This window comes from Xenopus laevis, chromosome 7L (genome assembly GCF_017654675.1).
Source record: "Xenopus laevis strain J_2021 chromosome 7L, Xenopus_laevis_v10.1, whole genome shotgun sequence".
NCBI lineage: Eukaryota > Metazoa > Chordata > Amphibia > Anura > Pipidae > Xenopus > Xenopus laevis.
In genome coordinates this window covers 95,530,116-95,554,842 of record NC_054383.1, presented here as the reverse complement: position 1 = coordinate 95,554,842, position 24,727 = coordinate 95,530,116, and the positions used below count along the sequence as shown (strand labels likewise).

Below are 24,727 nucleotides of genomic sequence, written 5' to 3'. Positions count from 1 at the left end.
CAGTGCAGCCAGCTGAGGGGCCCTCTGGAGAAACAGTTAAAAGGTCCCCATTCATTGACTTACTGCCTAAGGATAGGGGAGGGAGTCAGGCAAGAGACTGTCAGTAGAATCACAGCTACTATACAGCTAATAAATGACTTATTTCATGTTAAGGCACAGCACTTGAAGGCCAGCATCCCCATCCTCCCACCAAGCCAGAGACAGAGAGGAGTTCTCGGCCCACCATGGTTACGCCCCTGTATTTTTGGCAGAGTGAATGCAGAGGAGCTCAGAGAGCATAGGATCAAAACACAAAGACATGCTTGGAATGGACTGAGGAATATAAATTCCTACTCCAAATATTTCTGGAAAAAGCACTATATTGTAATATTTTGCCTTGAAACCTAGAAAACAAATGCTGTGTATTTGTATGCTGACCTTGTTTTTAAAGGAAACATTTTGCAAATATAGTCTTGAAAGCCAGAAATGCCACAACACATTTTAAATACAATAGGTGATACAAGTCTTTTGCTAAACGTCTGTGTATATGTAAATTCACAGCAACAATTCAAATACAAACAATTTTCTTTATACCATAAAGCCTGTGGGGGTTTTTTTTGTTGCACAAACAGCACAGTACATGGCAGTATGCAGCCACACAAAACTAGCCAAATTCCACCATTACCCAAGCTCTTTCACCTCAATAAAAGAAAAAAAACATTGCTTCTTAACTTTTTGTCTCCCGCACCAGTGATCGGAGCACTGAATGATATAGTCAATTTCACACATAACTCTGTAAAGACAATATTCAGTTTGTATTACCTTTCTGTCCCAGCATTTATTCTTCGGTTTAAGGAAGGCCATTTCATTCAGCAACAGGAAAAGGATAGTTTCACCAACTAAACCAATTTTCTTTAAGAGCACTTTGCTCTATATCTGTGCTCACAAATCTGTGTACTGTTAATAATTAACAGTGTCACGTATAGTGTAAAAGAGAAGCCAGCCATCGCACCACACTGACAGGTAAACAGACCAATAGAGGGCAAGATCACTACACACAAGGAGACACTGTTTGGCTCCTTTTCACAGCATAGAAACCTGTGGAATTTGTCTTGAATCAAGTGTTGCCTAACGCATTTGGGGCGTGCAGGGGGAGGCATGTAGGCCTTTGAATGAAACGCAAGGAACAGAGTGCAAGAAGAGCAGCCCACAATGGGGCCCTGTCCTTATCACCTACTTTTAAGCTGGCCATAGATGTTGAGATTTTTAAAAGATCCGATCATTATCGTGAGACCACGATTATCTCGGAACAATCGTACGAATTGTCCATCAACTAAAAAGACCAATTTGCCATGTAAACAAAGGGGGAGCTGCCTGCTCGGCCCTGCAAACATAGATAGATTGCACTGGGACCGACAAAGATTTTTTAACCTAGAAGATCAATTTCCTGACAGATGTCGGCCAAAAAAATCATAAGATGTTCAATCGTTTGAATCCCACTAACCGCACAATAATTTTCGAAGGATTGGCCGGACTTTGCTAAAATCGGTCGTTCGGCAAGAGAAATCTTTGCGTCTATAGGGACCTTAAGTTTCCTGGAGTGCCAGATTTTTGATCTGCAGACCCCCTGGGTGCAAGTGCTACATAAATGGGCACTGGGGCATCGTAAATGAGGCCAACAGACTTTTAACTCACTCCACTAACAGAGACAGCATCGGAACAGTGCTTGCTATATATGATCAGTTTTAAAATTCTACCAAGTACCACCATAAAAAAGAAATTCAATATAAAATTCACAAAAATAGCATAGAGTCATGCCTGTTAGGATTACAATACTCAAATGAATTTTTATTTTGGTTATCTATAGGCTAGTTGTAGACGTGCACACAAATTAAAGGGGAACTCCGGCTTCCAATCCAAAATTTGATAAAGAGGCCCACATAACACAGAAACCCCTAATATACCCATCACAGTTACCTGTTTCTTCAAAAAGTATGAATAAATGCCATTTTCTATGCTGAAAACCAGCTGGTTAACAGTTCTTCTCTTTCTGCATCATTTGAAACCCAAGCAGGGAAGGGGGGACTAAACACTGATGTTACAAATTGTAATAACTACTCCACAGCTTACAGACATCATGCAGGAACTACATAACCCACAATGCATTGCACTGTGATGTTCTATTCCTTATTGAAATCACATGTGCAGGGAATTCAGGGAATTGTGGGTTTTGGAGGATGCAGGCTAAGGACAGATGGCTGTTGATACAAAGTAATAGTAGTCAGCCATCTCAGCAAAGTAGTCAGACACATCAGCAGCAGAGCAGGGGGCTAGGCTTAGGGAATTGTTCCAATCCATTTTAAATCATGAAAAATCTGCATATTTTTTAATTGATGTATATTGCAAAGTTGCTTGAAATTATGTTTACTTTTCAAAAAGCTCAAGTTGTGTTTTTGTGGAGTTCCCCTTTAAAATGGGTAAATATCTGCTTGTTTTTATGGAAAGCAATTGTTTTAAACAAAGGTCAATGGACACAGGATTAAAGACAAAACACAAGTGAAAATACCTTTCCATCGCAAAGAATAGCAATTGTGGAGAAAATGCCTTCTTCCGCTTTTTTAAACAATAAAGCCAGATTGACACATGTAAAGTTTTTATATGAGGCAATCACCATTCTCTTGGATGAAATGGTATTTTCAATTGCTTTGTAGTCTGTGGGGTGAGGGTGACAAATCCCTGCGTGGGTCTTAGTAGCAGTATACCCCCTAGTTTAAAATGACTGCAATGAAAGGCCTTGTGCTGAACATTCTATTTGCCTACTGTTTCGACTACAAAAAAAAAAATCTATGGTTTTCATTGATTCTTGAGATAAACAGGGCAGTTTAAGTTACTTCATGTTTGCTCATTGTGAGGTAGATAATTAGATTACTAGTGCACAGATAATCCGTCTGCATAGTGAATTTGGGCTTATCTACAAGAAGAGGGTAAAGGGGTTGTTGACTGGTGATACAATTATCTACCTCACAAGAAATGGAGTAGCTTCAGTTTCCCCACTTGCTCTGTTTAGCTCAAGAAATAAATAATCGGCAAAAAGTATTTTCAGCACAAGGCTTATTAGTTGATCTTGTGTTTATCAAGGGGCTATACTGCCCTTTAAACAAAACAAGTACAAAATGACAACTTATTCTTCGGCACAAAGAAGTATTATAACAAAATGAACCTCTAACACTGTAAATGCAATGGAACACAGAATCACTATTTAAGACACTGAAACTATTGTAGCAGATACACAGAATATGTTGTCACTATAGCAAATGTCATAGCAGAGTCTTTCAGTCAAGCTATGCTAATTAAAAATAATAATAATAAAATGCAGTTACTATGATTACATAGCTGTCCAACTATGATACATTAAGGTATATCATACATCCAACGCTGTGACCATAGAAGAAGGGTCAAACAACATCACTTTACTAATGCTGTTAGAAAGGTGAGCCCAGAAGGTAAAACGTACCAAGTGTCTGCTGTCAAGCAATGAATTGCAGAAAGTATGAGCCCGATTAGCCTTCGTGAACACTTCCTTGACACTTCCTTGTACCGCCCGCCCAGCACAACAGCCCAGACCGGCTCACAATGCAGGTTTTGCCTGTTTGGCTCATAGAGTTGTTTAAGCCTTTAAAGCACCAGCAGAGCAGTCAAGGGCCAGGAATTTATTGGGCGAAAAAGCAGAAGCAATACATTTTATTTTACATGAATTACATGTTCATTGATTAATTGTGAACTTTAACTGTTCAGCTATTTAATTTAAATATAAGGAAATAAAAAGATATTCTGAGTTCTGGGAACATACAATGGCAGGAGGTCACAAGCTAGGTATTTTTATGAAATCTGTGGAATCTTCAATAGATATATAGTGCAGGGTACAATTCATTTTCATCACCCTTACAGGAATTATATATGGGGCAGCATGGTGGCCCACTGGGTAGTACAAACTGGTTATAATCTGAGTTTAGTGATGTCATTTCTGTCACATGACTCACTGAAACGTGTGTATTATAATAAATAAAGTAGCCCCTGTTGCAAAATATGAGGATATTAGAAGTCACCTCAGAGTTCCATTGCCTGTATATGTTCATGGAACTCCTCGGTAACTTATAATATCCTTATATTTTACAAGAAGGGGTGCTTTATTGACATATATATATATATATATATATATATATATATATATATATATATATATATACACACACACACACAGGATACGAATTGACAAAGTTTCCTGTGTGGGACCGAAACGTTGGATAAATAAACCTTTTCTTTTTTGACACTTTTTGTCTGTTTTTGCTAAAATCCTGCGAGTGCCATCATTTCGTATCCTGCATTTACCCTCTAAACATGAGCACCCAGATTGTACCAGGGGTTTTCCAGATAATGGATCTTTCCATAATTTGGATCTTCATGCAGCAGTGAAAATAAGTAATAAAAACGTCAACGGTTTTCTCAATAAATCTATTTTGTAATGGAGCTTTTGAAATGAAATTTACACCAGATGTCAGTAATAACCCAAGTAATCCACACATACAAACAAATACAAACAAATAAATCCATAAATTAAATTATGTGTAATAAAGTGGAATGACACAGGGAATAAGTATTGAACACATGAAGAAAAGGAGGTGCAAAAAGGCATGGAAAGCCAAGAAACCTGCTGAAATCTGTCAGTATTTAGAAAGCAATCATGCCCCCCTATCAGTGCAAATAAATATCAGCTGGTTTAGTCCTAACTGATGGCCTATAAAAAGGTTGCTCATTACCAAGGTATCACACAAGAAGCATCTCATGATGGGTAAAAGCAAAGAGCTCTCTCAGGTCCTTCACAACCTTATTGTTGCAAAACATACCGATACCTTTCTACTAGAAAATCAGATAAACATTAAATAAACTCAATAGGCTGGTTTGCATTCAAGTAAGGATTAATTATATCTTAGTTTGGACCAAGTACAAGGTATTGTTGTATTATTACAGAGTAAAAAAGAAAATTGGGATTATTTGGATAAAATGGATAAAAATTGGGATTTTTTGGATAAAATTAAGCCTAGCCTTTACGTAATTCAGAGCTTTCTGGATAGCATAGCAGATAACAGACAAGCCCTGTTCAATACAATGGTGTTTTATCAGTTATCTGCTATGTAACCTGTGCCTTTTTCCTTTTTTCTAGCATGAATGGCTGCCCCCATGGCTACATAGCAGCTTGTTGATATAAACTATAGTAGTCTTTCTGAAACAAACACACCAGTTTTACCAGCGCAGAGCAAAAGTACATTATATTTTGATTACTTTGATACACTTTCAGTCTTTGGTGTTACAGTTCCTTTAAAAACAGAGGAGTCGGAGGTACCTTAAATTGAGGTCAGAGGATTTATGTACTGACTCCACAGCCCTGGCTGTCCCTGCCAAAATTAAGCTTTATATCTAAATGACCTACCATACCATAAACATCAGTTGAGCACCTGAACTTACACAATACAGGTATGGGATCTGTTATCCAGAAACCCATTATCCAGAAAGCTTCAAATTACATAAAGGCCATCTCCCATAGACTCCATGGTATCCAAATAATACAATTTCTTTTAAATTATTCCCTTTTTCTGTGAAATAATAAAACATTAGCTTGTACATTATCCAAACTAAGATATAATGAATCCTTATTGGTAGCAGAGCCAACTTATTGGGTTTATTTAATGTTTACACAATTTTCTAGTAGACAAGGTATAAAGATCCAAATTACAGAAAAATCCATTATTCAGAAAGCCTCAGGTCTCGTGCATTCTGGATAACAGGTACTAAATGCATCAAAGGCCAACTGACCAGCCAACATGCTTTCCACAGTTTTGCTCTCTGTATATCTTTCCTTTCATTCACCATTTATGAGGGTTCATTCACTCATTAAGGGGATTATAATTAATGTACTTATAAACATGCCAGCAACTGATTCCCGGATGTGGTTTAAGAAAGGGAAGTCTCTGCTGGACTTCTTCTTCTCTGAAATGGAAGGTCAGTGATGAATGTGGGCTTGTTACAGGATGCATGGGTCATCAATGAACTCACAGTAACCAGCAAACGTATCTTTAGGGCAAGGCCAGACGTGTCGTTTTTACCTCGCGTTTTTAAAAAAGCTCAGCGTAAATATGCAGAAACTGCACTTCCACTGAAACGAATGGAAAATGCACTATGGCAATTCTCACAGGGCGCTTGCAAGCTGAAATCCACCACGGGACGCCACTATTAGCGTTTTTTAGCAGAAACACCAATACGTCAAGAAACTACTAAATCGATAGACTCTATGGGATTTGCAAGTTTGAAACCACACTTTACATAATACGCAGCGTATTTTAAATATGGCGTCCAATGACGCATATACGTTTTTAGGGCAGGTGACGTAATTACATTACATTCTGACGATCATTCCTTCCCCATTTTGCATGTAAATATTTTTTCTATTTCTAAATAGCTTTTCTATTTTCATTTCCAGCCAGTGGAATTATGGGAAACGAGAACAATGAGAACAATGGGAAAAGAAACCTACGTGCTGAAAAACGCATGTTGACGGTCGCGTGTGGTTTCAGTGGCGTATTTAAGCCCGACGGAGCTTTTTTAAAAACGCGACATAAAAACGCCATGTCTGGCCTTGGCCCTTAGAGCAACAGCATATGAACCATGGAATAAAGGTGTTGTCATTCGAATGCAAAGAAACGGATGCTTTTCAATAATTTCTACACTGCTGAGCCCTATTTAGACAGGTCAATATTTTTTTTTTTTAAAAAAAAGCATATTAAAAAGAGCAGTGTAAAGAGGGCAACTCCCTAATAGCGCCTTGTTATTAAAACAGATCAAAACTCTACCCAGTTCTTTGTTGTTGTTTTTATTTTTGATATTTTTGTGCGATCCACTGCATGAAAACACAAACCACTCAATTCTTCTCTATGGGACTTACCAAGGGAAATGCAATAAAAAGCCAAACAAAGATGAAGCACTGTATTTTCATTTTTTGCATGCAGCATGTACCTTTTTACACTGCTCTTTAACAATTACAATGTTCTTCAAACACAGACTTTATCAAGGGATACCATTACTTCTTGCACATTGGGTTGTTCCTCTTCCAACACTTTTTGTAGTTCAGTTAGTTTCAGATAGTTCACAAGAAAATACTTTTTTTTCAAATCACTTATTGTTTTTCTAATATTGAAGTGTAAAGTGTAATTTCCCACCTTCTAACGCAGCTCTGGGAGAAGGGGGGTCGCCGACCCTGTAAACTGTTCTAAATTGATACATTTCTTATCTTTGTCCCTGCTGAGCAGAATCTCTGAATTTCATTAAAGGGGAACGCCACAAAAACATAACTTAAGCTTTTTGAAAAGTAAACATAATTTCAAGCAACTTTGCAATATACATTAATTAAAAAATATACAGATTTGTCATGATTTTTTTTAATGGTTTGGAACAGTTCTCTAAGCCTAGCCCCCTGCTCTACTGCTGATCTCTCTGACTACTTTGTTGAGATGCCGGACTACAGTTACTTTGTATCAGTAGCCATCTGTCCTTAGCTCTCATCCTCCAAACCCCACAATTCCCTGCACACGTGATCTCAATAAGGAACAGAACATCACAGTGCAATGCATTGTGGGTTATGTAGTTCCTGCATGCTGTCTGTAAGCTGTGGAGAAGTTGTTACAATTTGTAGCATTAGTGTTTAGTCCCTCCTTCCCTGCCAGGATTCAAATGATGCAGAAAGAGAAGAACTGTTAAACAGCTGGATTGCAGCACAGAAAATGGCATTAATTCATACTTTTTGAAGAAACAGGTAACTGTGATGGGTATATTAGTGGTTTCTGTGTTATGTTGGCCTCTTTAGCAAATTTTGGTTTGGAACCCAGAGTTCCCCTTTAAAGGCAGCTGTTAGAATTGATACAATAGTAGCTAATACTCCACAGATACTATTGAGAAATGTATCAACTAAATGTTGCAAAATTGTAGCAGTTCAGTAGCTGCACCTAAATGACTGAGCTGCCAGACAAACAGCAGATACAGGAACATTAAACTTAGATTTTGGAAAAACTCTAAAAAATAAAAAATAATAGAAACAAGTTTTTATGTCTGGGGAACAATCTGAAAACAACTGAATTGAATAAAGTGTTTGTAAGGCGAACAACCCCTTTATGGAAGCAAATACGTGTTCAACTCCATATATCATCCGGATTGGCCTTCTATTTCTTATTATTATTAACATCTATTTATATAGTGCCAGCATATTTCGCTGTGCCGTAAAGTAAATGTGTTTATACAAACTAAATCACATTAATTACATACATCGAACATATGGAGTTACATACATCACAACCGATACGGTACAAAAGGTGTGGAAAGCCCTGTGCAAAAGAGCTTACAATCTAAAGGGAACAGAATAAGACACAAGGTGTGGGAGTGGGCAGGATCAGAATTAAGGGAGTGAGAGATGTAGTACTGTATGTGGTATTGAATTTGGTAGTTTTAGCCGGACTTTCAAAGGTATCCATAAAAAGAAATGTTAACACCAAATGACTAGGTGGTACCGCCAGTCACTTCTTTAAGCTTTGCCAGTGGGCCAGCCCCACAATTTATCAACATCTGCTGTACACTCTATGTAGATTCTATAAATCAGCCCACTCAACCTTGAATAATCTATAAAGGGATTGAAATAACTGAATAGTACCACACTCCATCCGTTTTTCTTTACATATCATATTGTACCCTGTATAGATCACACTGCACTCCCCCAGCACCCCTGTATAGATCACATAGCGCTCCCCAAAACCCCTGTGTAAATCACACTGTGCTCCCCCAGCACCCCTTTATAAATCACACTGTGCTCCCCCAGCACCCCTGTATAAATCACACTGTGCTCCCCCAGCACCCCTGTATAAATCACACTGTGCTCCCCCAGCACCCCTGTATAAATCACACTGTGCTTCCCCAGCACCCCTTTATAGATCACACTGTGCTCCCCCAGCACCCCATTATAAATCACACTGTGCTCCCCCAGCACCCCTGTATAAATCACACTGTGCTCCCCCAGCACCCCTGTATAAATCACACTGTGCTCCCCCAGCACCCCTTTATAGATCACACTGTGCTCCCCCAGCACCCCATTATAAATCACATTGTGCTCCCCCAGCACCCCATTATAAATCACACTGTGTTCCCCCAGCATCCCTTTATAAATCACACTGTGTTCCCCCAGCACCCCTTTATAAATCACACTGTGCTCCCCCAGCACCCCTTTATAGATCACACTGTGCTCCCCCAGCACCCCTTTATAGATCACACTGTGCTCCCCCAGCACCCCATTATAAATCACATTGTGCACCCCCAGCACCCCATTATAAATCACACTGTGTTCCCCCAGCATCCCTTTATAAATCACACTGTGTTCCCCCAGCACCCCTGTATATATCACACTGTGCTCCCCCAGCACCCCTGTATATATCACACTGTGCTCCCCCAGCACCCCTGTATAAATCTCACTGTGCTCCCCTGTATAGATCACAGTGTCCCTATCAAGCGGAGTACAACATATAGCACTCTGCAAGCCACCATGAACATATCACACAGCAGCCCATCAGTCCCATATAAACATACTGCATTTCTTATATTTCAACTCCAGGAGTCCTATAAATATGACAGTGTGTTCCTTGAGCTGCTGGGTACTTTATTATACATAACACCATTATCCCCGGAGAGCAGTGCACATTGTCATGCGGTCCACCTGTTCCCTCACCTCTCGCAAACCCTTCCTTGTGTAGTGTTCCACCTTTGTGACATTTATTCCCTGCGACACCACAGGACTAATTTCAGACCTCTTGCTGCCTTCTCTGGATGGTCGCTGGCAGCTCCAAGTGGCAATTCGTCCTCTCGCGATGTTACTCACACGTGATGCACTACGTCATCGTCACACGGTATATTTTAAGCCTAAAAGTGGGCGCGCTTTCATTTCTGAAATGCACTCGGTGTGTTATGGTCTGTTAGTTCTCTGTTTCTCCTGCTGCTGTATTTGGGGTGTTGGCCAGTGAGTTCTATGCGGATCGCTGACTGCTGTTGCGGGTGGTTCTTAAAACCAAAAAGTGAATTGTAACAAAAGGAAATGGATTATGCTTGATATGGTGGAGGGACCACAAATAACAGCGTAAATGAGATACAACTGAAAGGGGTGGTTCATTTTACTTTTAGTATGTTATAGAAGGGCCAATTCTAAGCAAATTTTCAATTATTTTTGCCTTCTGGCTCTTTCCAGTTTTCAAATGGGGGGAAAAAGAACAATCACACATTTATTTTTTAAATGACTCCTCTCTTTAGTCAGACCTCTCCAAATCAGTGCATGGTTGCTAGGCTAATCTGGACCTTAGCAATCAGATTGCCGAACTTGCAAACGGAAGAGCTGCTAAATAACTGAAAAAACACAAATTAATAAATTGCAAATTTTCTCCAAATATCACTCTATGTATTATACTGAAAGCTAGTTTAAAGGTGAACAACCCCTTTAAGGCTGAGGTTAACTAGGCAAATTGGCACCACTCTCTACATCATACTAAAAGTTAACTTAACTTAAATAGACAACCCTTTTTAAATCGGGATGAAAAATAGAGGTATCGTTTGTAAAAAGTGGTCCGTATTGTTGCTAGAAAGGTTGACACCAGTATCCCCCCCCCAAAAAAAAATATAACCTGTAGCTTACTGCACATTCACTGAATGTTTTGTTTTTGGGTGAATTTTAAACAAATATAGGCTAAGAAACACATTGTCCAGTGAAAGTTTAATTAAAAGAAATAATCCTACAAGGGGGAATTCCCCAGCACATGTACGTGCAGCATAAAGCAACAGCCAGGAGTCCCCTTTCTCATTGGATGGAGGAGAACAAGAAATGGGGTGGTCCTCCGACCCCTTTTAAATAAGAAGCACTTGCTAATGAGCCAGACACTAAAGGGAATTGTGGTTTAAATGTTGCTGGTTGTATCCGTCATGTATGAGTACAATCCATTAAATTAATACATGTAAAGCTCTGTGTGATGGGTACTAACATTCAGTCCTCTGATTTCATGTGTTGCAAATAGGGTTGCCAAAACTTGCCATCTGGCAGGTATTTTAAAAATGATAGTTGATCCCAATGTTATTAATTGGGAAAAAAGTTAAATATATAGGAAGGCCTGTATTTTTTCCCCGAAAAGGTGGCAACCCTAGTTGCAAATGTTATTAAAAGTCACGTGTGAAATGTCATGTACATCTGAGAATGGGTGGTTAAATGGATATGCAAGGACTCTGGATGAGTGACATTCTTCTATAAATATAATAAAGTTGTGCAAAAAATAAAGATCCTCTTAAATAAGCCCCAGTGAGATCAGAGACACTTTTGAACTCTGTTCTTGACTGCACCAGACTTAAACCACCACCACATAATTAACTATCCTACCCCTGAATATATTCCTAACAAAAGCATTGGGTTGCTTAGAGCTTTTGTTGAACAACAAATGGAGAGATCCTGCTCGAGTTTAATAACAGGGGAAGCACAGCTTGTGATTGTTTGTTGAATCATGAGTTTAGAAGGTCAACAGCTAATATAAATGTATGCAGACAAAACAGATCATCCTAAAGATCTGAGGGGCCCTAAAAGCAAACCTAACTATCCTGTTGTGGAATGTTTTACCTTTAAAATTGTTTTTCTTAGGTTTAACATTAAAACAAGTTCACACAATTTATTTGTATAGCAGTAAAATAACATAACCATACTTAGAAAATAATATTGAGCCTGAACATACAAAACGAATCCAAGTTTTCTCTGCTCAACATTATATCTAGGAGATTCTATTTTGAAAACAACTTAACCAACAGCGTGAATGGATTGATATGGCATATACAGTATAGTATGAATCTTCATTATCAATACATTTTAGATTGATGCCTCTTTTTGGCATCTAGAATTCTCAAATAAATAGACCATACCTGACAGAAAAGTGTTTTCAATGCTTGGTTACCAGTTTTACATCGTATTGCCTCAAAGGTTGTACATGTATGGGACCCGTTATCCAGAATGCTCGGGACCTGGGGTTTTCCGGATAATGGATCTTTCCATAATTTGGGTCTTCATGCCTTAAGTCTACTAGAAATTAATTTAAACATTAAATAAACTGAATAGGCTGGTTTTGCTTCCAATAAGGATTAATTATATCTTAATTGGGATCAAGTAGAAGCTACGGTTTTATTATTACACAGAAAAAGGAAATCATTTTTAAAAATTTGGATTATTTGGATAAAATGGAGTCTATGGGAGACAGCCATTCCGTAATTCGGAGCTTTCTGGATATCGAGTTTTCGGATAAGGGATCCTATACCTGTATAAGTAAGATAATATCATTTCTAGTGAAGGTCTGGAATGTTTTAAAGAACCAAAGAAACTCTCACATCAAATCCAGTGCCTATTAATAGCTGTAAAACTTTAAAAAAAAAAAAGCAAATGCAATAAGTGAGTGTACTTGGATCATATCATATTTCTATAAAAGACACCACATTGTGTTATTCAGATTTAAGCTATTAATATGAAGGAAAATGAGCTTCCTGTTTTATATTACCTGTGATGTATGACAGATCTTGAACCAGCCAGCTACACGTCTAATGTAAAAAGTCCACAGCAAAAATTTTTGAGTCTTTTGGGCAGTGAAGTTCCAACTTACAGCGAGTCCTTATCAAGGGCTCTCCCGGGCCCGTATGTAATTCAAATATAAGTAAAGAGGAATCGCTGTATTTCCTGACAAAGCAAAGGGAAAGGGGAACAAAAACAGATATGCGTAATATGGTGCAGTATTTTCTGCTATTTTGTATAAATGCACCTTTAACTGTGCGTGATTAAACGTGTATAATAGTGCAAACACTGTGTGACAAAATTAAAACACTTAAATTGTGCGACTGTGTGTCTATTTTATATATACATATACACCACTGTTAGTTTGTACATTAGTGTGAAAAAAAATGATATAAGTGAATTAAAAAAATTTTTTTTTTTTTTTTTTATACCAGTGAAAAAAATAAACAAAAATTTAGCGATAATAATATGTAAAAATACCCTTGTCTCACAGACACCTCTTATAGTTAATATAAGTGAGGGAAAGTGGAGAAAATCTATTAACAAATTATTTCCAAAGACACCAAATGGTAACAAGCATAGAGAGTTTGATTTAATTGCTTAATTAGCTCCTTTTAAATGAACTCTTCACCCAGTGCTGGTCTGGTGGTATATTATACTCACAGACGTGAGTGAATCAGCGCTTTTGAGAGAACAGGCCGTGTCCTTCCAACAATCATCTGGCAACCTTCTAGCTGGGCAGAAAATAGAGCGGCATGTGCAGTATCGTTTAAAAAAGCTGTTTAATAAAAATATAAAATACACTCACAAACGCCTCTTTTAAAATCACATGTAAAATCTGTTTAGTCCGCTTTTCAAATGAAGCCGTAGCGTCCTTTACTTTGCTCTGCGCATCTCAATCTTGCGCTGCAGCTCCACACGTCTAATGTAATACCGATGCAATGCAGCCACAAATGATTGTCAACACAATTATTTGAGGCAATTGTTACAACACAGCCAAAGCTAACGAGTTTGTTGTGAAAGCTGATTTTCCTGTTTTTGCTGACATCGAGACCTGTCACAGGCTTTTTATAGGTTAGCAAGCCAAACAGTCTGTGCAATGGCAAGGGTCAGCTGGAGTGGGGTAAAGGTGTCTGTCATTCAACTCTGGAGCAGATGAAACACTTTGTGTTGTATTGGAGTAACGAATGGTACTTCACAGTGGTAGATGTATCAGAGTTTGGTAGCAGTGTGATGCTGACTATAAAGTTCTTTTCCGGAAGGTCATCCTTCTTGGACTCCATTTTGATTATATAATTCTAAATTTTCAAACATATTTCATTATTCTCTAATAATAAAACCATGCCATGTACTTGATCCTAACTAAAGCTGGCCATAGATGTTGAGATTTTTAAAAGATCAGATCCTGATCGTGAGACCACGATCTTCTCAGAACGATCGTACGAATTGACCATCAACTAAAAAGACCAATTTGCCAGGAAAACAAAGGGGAGCTGCCTGCTTGGCCCTGCAAACATAGATAGATTGCACTGGGACCGACAAAGATTTTTTGACCTGGGCGATCAATTTCCTGACAGATGTCGGCCGAATCCCACTAACCGCACGATAATTTCGAAGGATTGGTCGGGCTTCCCTAAAATCGGTCGTTCGGCAAGAAGAATCGGCGCGTCTATTGGGAGCTTTAGATATAAGGAAACAATCCTATTGGGTTTACTTAGAGGCACATTTATCAATATTCAACTTCATGTGAGTTTTTTTTTTAACTCACATGAATTATATTTTTCTTGAAATTTGAATATTCAATTATCTATTATAAAAATCTAATATCTTAAACTCGGACTAATTTTAGTCGAAAACTCAAATCGAATTCGATCAAACTCGATTATCTTAAACTTGGACTAATTTTAGTCGATAACGCTAATTGAATTAGATCAAACTCGAATCGAGTTTTGTCTCAGAAAAAAACTTGAATGTCAGGAAGGCTACAAACATCTCCAAATTGCTCACTGGACCTCTCCCATTGTCTTATACAGCAATTTGGCAGGTTTTAGGTGGCGAATAGTCGAATTCTTAAAGGGGTGGAGTATGATAAATCTGGAAAATCGTATTCAAAATCGAGTTTGAATCATTTCCTGACAGTTTTGACCATAAAAAAAAAAATTCTAATTTTCAATTCGACCCTTAGTAAATCTGCCCCTTAATGTTTAAAATAATATTTTAGTAGACTTATGGGACAGAGATCCAAATTTCCCAAAAAAACTCAGGTCCTGAGCATTCGTCATAACAGGTTCTATACCTGTATTACTCTAGCAACAGTTTCTTTACAATTTTTTGTAAATATGAGATATATGAAGAATAACTTCAGAAACGTTGCAGAGTTTTTAATTGATTATACAGAGGAACCCTGCCTTTTAAATTTTTTCGGAGACAGATGAAAACCTTCTTAAAATTTGGGAAGACATAAACCAGGGGGAGGGTCAGAATGTGACTTTGCACTGCAAACATAAGAAGTCATATCCAGGAAAACGTATAATGCTCATACGTAAAAGACGTCCTATCCAGGAAAACATATAATGCTCGTACGTAAAACCAGGGTTCCACTGTACTTAGAAAGTTAAAATATTAAATTTCACTTTTGTGATAGTTCCCCTTTTAGCAAAAAAACATATTTTCTATTTAAATCAGCACAAAAGCCACACAGGAACAGATACAGTATAGCTTGAGTATTGCCCAGCATATTTTAACTACAAAGTTGTATTTTCCATATTAACAGCTTTCAAGCTTGCCAATTTTCGGTAGCATTAAGTACTAGTGTCTATATGCGTGTGATACATTATGTCATTATCACAGATGCATGTCAAGTCCACTTACCTGTTTGTGACAACAATATTGCATGCAAAGAGCTTAAAAGGATCCTGCCATTGGAAAACATGTTTTTTTCAAAACGCATCAGTTAATAGTGCTACTCCAGCAGAATTCTGCACTAGAATCTATTTCTCAAAAGAGCAAACAGATTTTTTTATATTCAATTTTGAAATTTGACATGGGGCTAGACATTTTGTCAATTTCCCAGCTGCCCCCAGTCATGTGACTTGTGCCTGCACTTTAGGAGAGAAATGCTTTCTGGCAGGCTGCTGTTTTTCCTTCTCAATGTAACTGAATGTGTCTCAGTGGGACATGGGTTTGTATTATTGAGTGTTGTTCTTAGATCTACCAGGCAGCTGTTATCTTGTGTTAGGGAGCTGTTATCTGGTTACCTTCCCATTGTTCTTTTGTTTGGCTGCTGGGGGGGAAAAGGGAGGGGTGATATCACTCTAACTTGCAGTACAGCAGTAAAGAGTGATTGAAGTTTATCAGAGCACAAGTCACATGACTTGGGGCAGCTGGGAAATTGACAAAATGTCTAGCCCCAAGTCAGATTTCAAAATTGAATATAAAAAAATCTGTTTGCTCTTTTGAGAAATGGATTTCAGTGCAGAAGTCTGCTGGAGTAGCACTATTAACTGATTTGTTTTGAAAAAAAATGTTTTTCCCATGACAGTATCCCTTTAATTATTGGATTATAGAAAATTGTACTGTTAAAGGAGAAGGAAAGCTAATTGCCAATAGATTAGTTGCAATAGTGCAAGCTAGAATGCTATATTTATTCTGTATAATGCTTTAAAAAGCTGTAGAAGTTCTCTCTCTGTTTGTTTAGGATAGCAGCTGCAGTATTAGCTTGGTATGACATCACTTCCTGTCTGTCTCTCCCTGCTCACTTATAGCTCTGGGCTCATACTACAGTAGAGAAGGGAGGGGGTAAGAGTAGCAAACTGAGCATGCTCATGCCCGGGGCAAGGGGGTTTAAGCTGAAAGCAGGAAGTCTGATACAGAAGCCCATGTGTACACAATAGAAGGGAAGAAATGCTGTGTTTCTTTTGACAGGGGACTCAGAGCAGCATTACTTTGAGGGTTTACTGGTATATTTAGGTGGAACTTTCTGATAAGGCTTACTTAGTTTTAACCTTTCCTTCTCCTTTAATGTTTTGCACTGAAATGTAGAAAAACAAGAACGATAAAGAGAAAACTTTGCAACAAAAGGGAACAAAGTGAAATAGGGGAAGTATGGCGGCAATGAGGAAAATAATTGTGACAGTACTTTACAGAGGAACAAGTAAATGTAAAGGTTTATGAGGGCTGGGGATATTGATTTCTTACAATGTAATTTGGATCAGTTCAGCATATAAATAGGAATAGGGAGAATAAGATAGGGATATATCAGGAAGATTAGGTAGGACTTTACTAATGGTAGTCGTGAGAAGGTCATTAAAAGTTGTAATCTCAGAGGATGGAAAAGGGCTTGACGTGGCTTTGAAAACATATTTCTGGCACGAAGGAGGGATGTTTAATGAGTGATGATAAGCGGGAAGTCATGAAGCATATGAAGAACCCCCTTTGTTTTTCTGCTTCAAAGAACTAATATTTCCCCTTACATCAGCTCCTTTACCTGCACCTCACACAGACTGTCCAAGAATAGGACTATGTGGTGTCACATGACCTCACCTGATTTCATCTTTATAAAAGTAATAATGATTAAAAAATTAGTGTGCTTTAGTGCAGACGACTTTGCATTATAGCGGATGGGAAGACACGAGGAGGCAGTTCGGGGAGATTGTCAACCCAGAAGTCGAGGCAATTAGTCGCCAGACGACAAAATCTCCCTGAATTTCCTTGTGTGAACTAACCCTTAAGTGCATTCAAGGCATGTTGTAATAACGTGCAATTAACATGCACTGAATAAAATACATTTTGTTTCATTGGGGAATGGATAATATGAGGGTTAAAGTTAAAGTTGAATGGTTGTATATGTTGCAGCAAATGCATTACAGTACACAAGCCTGGGAAAGCTTAATTTAATGAAATAGAGTTGTTATGATACCCTACACATGAGCCCAGTGTATAGTTTATGTGCCATATGTTAGTGCCATATGTTAGGAAATGTATGGGGGAGCCCGGGTACCCCTAAAAAAATTTACAGACTTTTGCAGCCTATCACCCTGAAAATGCCAGCGTTTTTGGGACTTAGAAAATTTTTCGACTAAAAATCGACTAAAAATTGAAGAAGCCCTATACATTCCATTGCACTTCGCCTGGTCTGAACTGGCGAAGGCAAGTCTGGCGGAACCAGTAACATTAAGTAAAAGGCGCATCTTATTGAATTTGCGAAGTAACGCTCTTTTGCCAGAGCGAAACTTTGCCTGGCGTAAGAGTGCGAAGTAGCGAAGTTACGCCTGTGCCAGCTTAGTAAATCGGCAAAGTCCCGAAATGACGTTGCAGTAGTGAATTTTCACTAACGTTAGTCGCTTCACCCTTTGGTGAATTTCCCCCATGGTATTTCTGAGCAAGCCCCAAGAAGGGATCCTTCTACTCTTTAACAGCCCGACCAACACGTTCCCAGTAGAATGAAAAACCTTACTTTCTTTTTCTCAAATTTCAGCTTTTCACTGTACTATGCATGTGCCTCTGTGCAAAGAAATAAGAAGCAGAACATTTGGCAGTGGTCCCCATACCTGTATGTGTGTATGTATGTATATACAAAGGCTGATGTGGCAGCCGAAACGTTAGTGTGTTTAATAAATAAATGTATTACTTTGATATAAGTCCTGAGTTGTGTGGCTTCTTCTGGAGAGGATTATATATATATATATATATATATATTGTGACATGCCACTGGCCTGCACATGCACTTTTATGGGGGAATTAGCGTTTGGTAGGCAGGTAGCGTAGGATTTTTGAGCTTAGAGACAGGGACACCAAGGCTTCAGACAAAAAAACACAGGTTTATTAAGCACTGGACATTCCAATGAAAAGGCAACAGAAAAATGTTCAGGTTACAGTTCAACTTCACTGTAGAACATGCAGGGTACAGTTCAGTAAATACACTGCAAAACATTCAGGGTTTTCCCCCCTCTGGTCGCTCACCATCCAGGGAAACTCTCACCCTCTTGTACCTTGAAGTATTTGGGCTTCACACTCAGCCCTGCTGGCTTACCCTCCTGGGACTCAGACTCACTAGCCTCTACCAGTCCTTTTCTCTTTCTTTCCCCACAAGGGATTTAGGCTCCAAGCTCTGGAACTCTCTTGCTGGCAGCAATGCTCCTTCTGCCCAGCTCTGTCTCTCACAGCCCCTCACTTCCCTCCACTCTAGGAGGTGTTTGGAGACCTCTAAACTGTGCTCACACAGCTCTTTTACATTGCCAGGTAGCTCCTCTCTCAGCTGCCACTTAATTACCTGGCTGAGAGGGAATATTAACCCTACCTGAGCCAAATATTCCTTTGCAGCACATACAATGCAGTTTAAATGCACTCTTTTATGTGCCTTTTGCTCTAAGACAGTGGTGTTTCCCAAACACCCTGTCACAATATATATATATATATATATATATATATATATATATATATATATATATATATATATATATATATATATATATATATATATATATACACACACACATACATACACACATACAGGTATGGGATCCGTTATCCGAAAACCTGTTATCCAGAAAGCTCCGAGTTACGGAAAGGTCATCTCCCTTTGGGGCAAATGTACTAAAGGACATTTTATGCATTCTAACTGTTATGTTTTGGGTAGCCGAGGATGAGTAGAGTATAACAGTGCTTTATTAGCAGACTCTCATGTAGCCATTACACAACAGTAACTTTCACTTTTAAGCTGTCAGGAACTTCTTCCGCTGTGGATCAACACAACACAATGCAAATCATGTTACATGTCCAGCAAAAGCTAAACGGTGCTGCAAATGCACAAAGGTAGGACATTTTGCTAAGATCTGCTGTAGTTCTGCTAAAGATGTTCATGAAGTCACTACTACAAACGTCACAGGATTAAGTGTGGATAAAGCTGGTACATTTATTCCAGACAAGTTTATATGCACTGTCAGTGTCAGTACTGCTTCTGCTGACAAGGGACACTCCATTAACCTGATGCTTGATACAGGTTTAGCTGTTTCTATACAACCAAAGGATATTTTCTTGAAATACTTTGCAAAATATCCGCTTGTTGCACCTGCCCTGAAACTGGTCAGTTACTTAAAGGATCCAATCCCTGTGCTCGGTTGCTTGCCAGTGACTGTACAATTTGAATCAAATACTGCAAAATGTGACTTTGACATTGTGAATAAGGCAGAGCCAGGCCAAGCCGGGCAGGCGCCCGGCTGCTGCGCCGGCTGGATGAGCGCTTCTGCGCATGTGCAAAGATACGCTTCTGCGCATGCGCGAAAACCGCTTCTGCGCATGCGCGAATTGACGCATGCATGGGACAGTGGGCGGTCGGCAGAGAAGGGACCGGACTAGGGGTAGGAGTGAGTACGTGCCTGACGCCCCTCCACCTTTGCGCCCTAGGCACGTGCCTACTCTGCCTACCCCTAGTTCAGGAATAAGGGTACTGCTATACTTGGAAGGGATCTCTTTGCTGCATTAAACCTACAATTAGTTGATGGTCTCATTACTACAGCACCACTGCCTGCCACACAGCCAGTGTCTAAAATTTCACCACAAAGCAACACTCCACTGGGCTGTGCAAAGAACTTTGTACACAAGAGACCAGATGTAAAACCAGTACCATTCCCTGATTCAGCATGGGAAAAACTTGCTATTGATATTGTGGGTCAGATGTTCCCAGGTCCGGACTGAGAATTAAAATAGGCCCTGGCATTTCAGGTACACAGAGGCCCAATCAGCCCACACAGAGGCCCAAACAGCCCCCATCAGCCCACTAAATACTGACTTTTTATGGGACCTTATAGCAGCCCCTCTGGCATTTGCCAGAACCCACAGATTGCCAGTCCGGGCGAGGATGTTCCTATAGACTGCAGATTTGCTATTACCTTGATGGACTATTACAGTAAATGGCCTGAAATTACATTTGTTTCTTATATAACATCCTCGGCTACCCAAAACATAACCCTAAACATTTCTCTTTTGTCTTCACAAGCTATAAAGGCATTAAAGGGAATAAGGGAACTGTAAAGCAGAAATCAACCTGCCTGAAAAAGAACTCATAAATATATCAGTGTATTTTAACACTTGTCTCTGGTCAAGGGGAATGTTGTTTTACAGGCACATCTAAACCTTGACGAGTGTCTGCTAAATGACGGTATTCCTGTAAAAAACTGATTTAGATGATTTCTTAAAGGGATAACATCCAAGTATATTTTCTTTGCTTATTTGAAAAGGGCAGTAATGTGCATTGTCTTGAAGTCTCTAAGGAGCCACTATAGTGAGTATCATAATCCTTGTGCTTGTGGATATCAGCTCAAGCATATGTTATCATTATAGACTCCATTTTACCAAAATAATCCAAATTTATAAAAGCTATTTCCTTTTTCTCTGTAATAATAAAACAGTGCCTTGTACTTGATCCTAACTAAGATATAATTAATCCTTATTGGAGGCAAAATTGGGTTTATTTATTGTTTAAAGGATTTTATAATTGACTTAAGGTATGAAAATCAAAATTACGGAAAGATCTGTTATCCAGAAAATCCCAGGTCCCAAGTATTCTGGATATAAGGTCCTATACCTGTAGCCGAAGTTGAAAAACCCTACCTCAAGCAATGCAATCGAATCAGACCCTAGGCCTAGATCAATGTTGTGTAAGGTATATTTATATCAGTAGCCTTGTATTTTCTCACTTGTTAAAAAGGAATCCAATCTGCCATTACTCAGCTTTATCAGCTTTAAGTTGAATATTCCAAATATCATCTAATATTAAAACCTACAGTATGTTATATATGTGGCCTGGACTGGCAACCTGTGGATTCTGGTTAATGCCAGAGGGGCTGCTGTAAGATTCCAGAGACAGTCACATTATTGGGCCTGTGGGGGTTGCTTGGGCATCTGTGTTCTTGAAATGCCAGGACCTATTGGGAATCCCAGACTGGGCTACAGATCAGCAACACCCCTTTTGTATAAGTAGTGGAAAACTTCATTGCATATTCTAGATGGGGCCTTACCAGTGCTTTGTAAAGGGCAGAGATTTCCCCCAGCTCTCATAAATTTATACCCTTTTTAATACAGGACAATACCTTCCTGTCTCTTCCTGCCACTGACTGGTAATTTTTATCCACCAAATATTTACCATTTGAAGACAATGCCCATTTTTTTCTGAATACTCAGGGAAGGCCACCTTGAAGGTAAGTAGAGGCGGAAGCACCTCCTTTTTCTGTGACATGATTCAACTGGCTAGAAAAAGAAAATTTCAAGGTTTATCAGTTCAAAAGTTATTTATAGACGTTTTGTGGCCTGTGCATGAGGCAATTGTTCTGGCAACAAAACAAAAATGTGTGCCATTACTTTTCACAAGATGAGGTCTTTCCAGGAGTATATAAAGAGGCAAAATGATGCTTTCATCCCTGGAGTCAATGACCCTCTGTATACATAACAGTATTTTATTAGCTTTTTAGCAGACACTGACTGATCTTGCATAGAGTTACAAAGTCTTATCCATAAAAAAAAACAAATAAATCCTTGCCAGATAAGGAGGATCAATGGAATTCAATGCAGTGTATAATTAGCACTTGCAGTGTGTTGGCTCAGGTACATAACCTTACATTCATCTATGTTATAACTTAATTGTATGACAGTTCCCCAATTCATTCATATAACTAGTGGAAAGATGAAACCTATAGTTTAGCACCATTTAAGAAAGGGTGCCTCATTTAAATTTAAAGGAGAAGAGAAGACATTGTGCACTTGGGGGTGCCAAATGTTAGACACCCCCAAGTGATGGTATTGACTTACCTGAAACAGGCCGGTGCTCCTATCCACAGAAAACTGCACCGGCCCGGGGTTATTCCAGCGAGCACCACGGAGAGATCCACTACCGTCTTCTTTCTTCACATTTCCCAGGGTGCAGTTGAACAAAATAGCCAACATTTTAGTTAAAGTTAAACTTTTCGTTCTACTGCGCATGCACAGCCGCACGAAGAAGGATGAAGAGGATCGCTCTGTGGTGCTCACTGCTATAACCCCAGGCGTGTGCAGTTTTCTATCAAAATTTTGCTTGTCTGCCGGCTACTTTAAAAAGCCAAAGTTTAATGTCACACCAGATGTTTCCTCAGTTTATGGGGATAATATAGTAGGAAATAAAAGTGCCAAACAGCTTCTACCCTCCCAATGAGATCAGTGCTCACACAGTATATTTCCCACAATGACTTGCATGTTTTCTGCCTATTATGTTGTTTCAGTAGTCAGAACCAGCACCGAAGAGAATAGAAAGTATCAATTGCATTTACTTTGACTTTTACTGTCTTTTATTAGGAAAAATGTTATCTTTATGTTTAGAACCAATATAAGTTTTTTAGTATAAAGCAATGTGAGTACAAGTACAATCAAGTACAAGCTACTGTTTTATTAATTCAGAGAAAAGGGGAATCATATTTAAAAATTTGGATTATTTGGACAAAAAGGGAGTCTATGGGTGACAGCCTATCTGAAATTCGGAGCTTTCTGGATAACAGGTTTCCAGATAACAGATCCCATATCTGTATTGCATTGTGGCACTTTGCTTAGTCTTAATCTTCCAGACCAGGACAGCTACTTCAGTAAGTACAGTATATGACAAAATGTCATTCTTAACTATGTATGTTGGTTTGTGCCCCCTAGAAATGAAAGGGAGGTTTTTATTGGGTAAATACTTTGCTGCTAATTTGCCAAAAAGTAATCTGACCCTTTAAAAATAACACCCGACCTCTACCTACTAATGTTCCCTATCTCCACTTTGTTCAGCAGAATTAAGAGGCTCAGTTGGAGGGGTCCATTTAACCTCCTCTCACTACAGGTCTGGTACTTGGGGAATGGTTGTGACCTGGGGTTTCCTTAATTTGGAACTTCATACCTCACGCCTTTTACAGATGAAAGCTAATGGCTTAAATACATTGCACAAATCTGTTAGCCTACAAAGCTGACATGCATCAGGAATTCCTTGGTTATATGCATAAGTATGCACACATTTGATATATTCTGCATATTATATATACCAAATGATTCAAGGCTATCCCTGGATTTGCAGAACAGAGAGCAATAAGGATAATGCATATGGTATATGGGCATTCTATCCTCTCAAATGAAACACTCTTCCACAGGGCAGCCATCAGGTGGGAGAGTTGTAGGGGGCCCGAGGGTAAGGGGGGCCCGACCACGCCACACTTAATTAGCCGGGCCCCCCATCTTTCTGAGAGCTGCTGACTTTGGAAGGCATGGACGTTTAAGGGGCCCTGGTCACCAATTTTCTCATAATGTGGGGGGGGCCCTGGCCACCAATTTTGGCCACCTCATATTTTTTAATGGGGGGGCCCTGGCCACAAATGTTTTTTTTATGGGGGGCCCTGACCACCAATATCTTTTTATTTTTTATTAACATGTGGGAACCCTAGCCACCAATATTTTTTTGGTTTTTTTACTGTGTGGTGGGGGCGGACCTGTAGGTGGGGCTTGCGGTGGGTGCAGCCCAGGGGGCCCAGGAAATTTTGTTGTATAGGGCCCTGCGATTTCTGATGGCGGTCCTGCTCTTCCATGGCAGAAGCCCCTTCCCTTTCTATTGAACTGGAAAAGTACAGCACGATGGCTGATAGGAAAGGGCATAATGTCCCTGTGGCTTTCTCTGAAAAAATGGTCTAAACAGTCACCCTGTGTGTCATTCTTCTAATAGACTCAAATGGGACTCATTTATAAACACTGGGCACATTTGCACCTGGACAGTAGCCCATAGCAACCAATCAGCAATTGGCTTTTTTTTTCAGCCAGATGCAGGTTGAACACTAAAAGCAATCATGTGATTGGTTGTCATGGGTTACTGCCCAGTGTTTATAAATGACCCCCAGAGTGATTAATAAAGATTGATTGGGCAATGTTAACGACAAAAGTATAGTATCCACTAGCAACCTAGTCTAATCTGGGTTTAATCAATGTTTGAATTATTTTCTAGCAGACTTACGTTATGAAGATCCAAATTTTGAAAAGCCCTTATCCAGAATACCCCAGGTCCCAAGCATTCTGGTTAACAGTTCCTATATC

General features: G+C 39.2%; 1 protein-coding gene across 4 annotated transcripts in view; it reads right to left on the bottom strand.

Annotated features, from left to right (window-relative positions):
• The window catches only part of nadk.L (NAD kinase L homeolog), a 43,118-nt gene extending 30,150 nt beyond the window's left edge, over nucleotides 1-12,968 (bottom strand). The window contains exon 1 of one of the 4 annotated variants that reach the window (XM_018224633.2): nucleotides 12,639-12,968. The gene's annotated coding sequence lies outside the window, so the exon portion shown is untranslated. 4 annotated transcript variants of the gene reach the window in all.
• Between the last annotated feature and the right edge of the window lie 11,759 nt (nucleotides 12,969-24,727).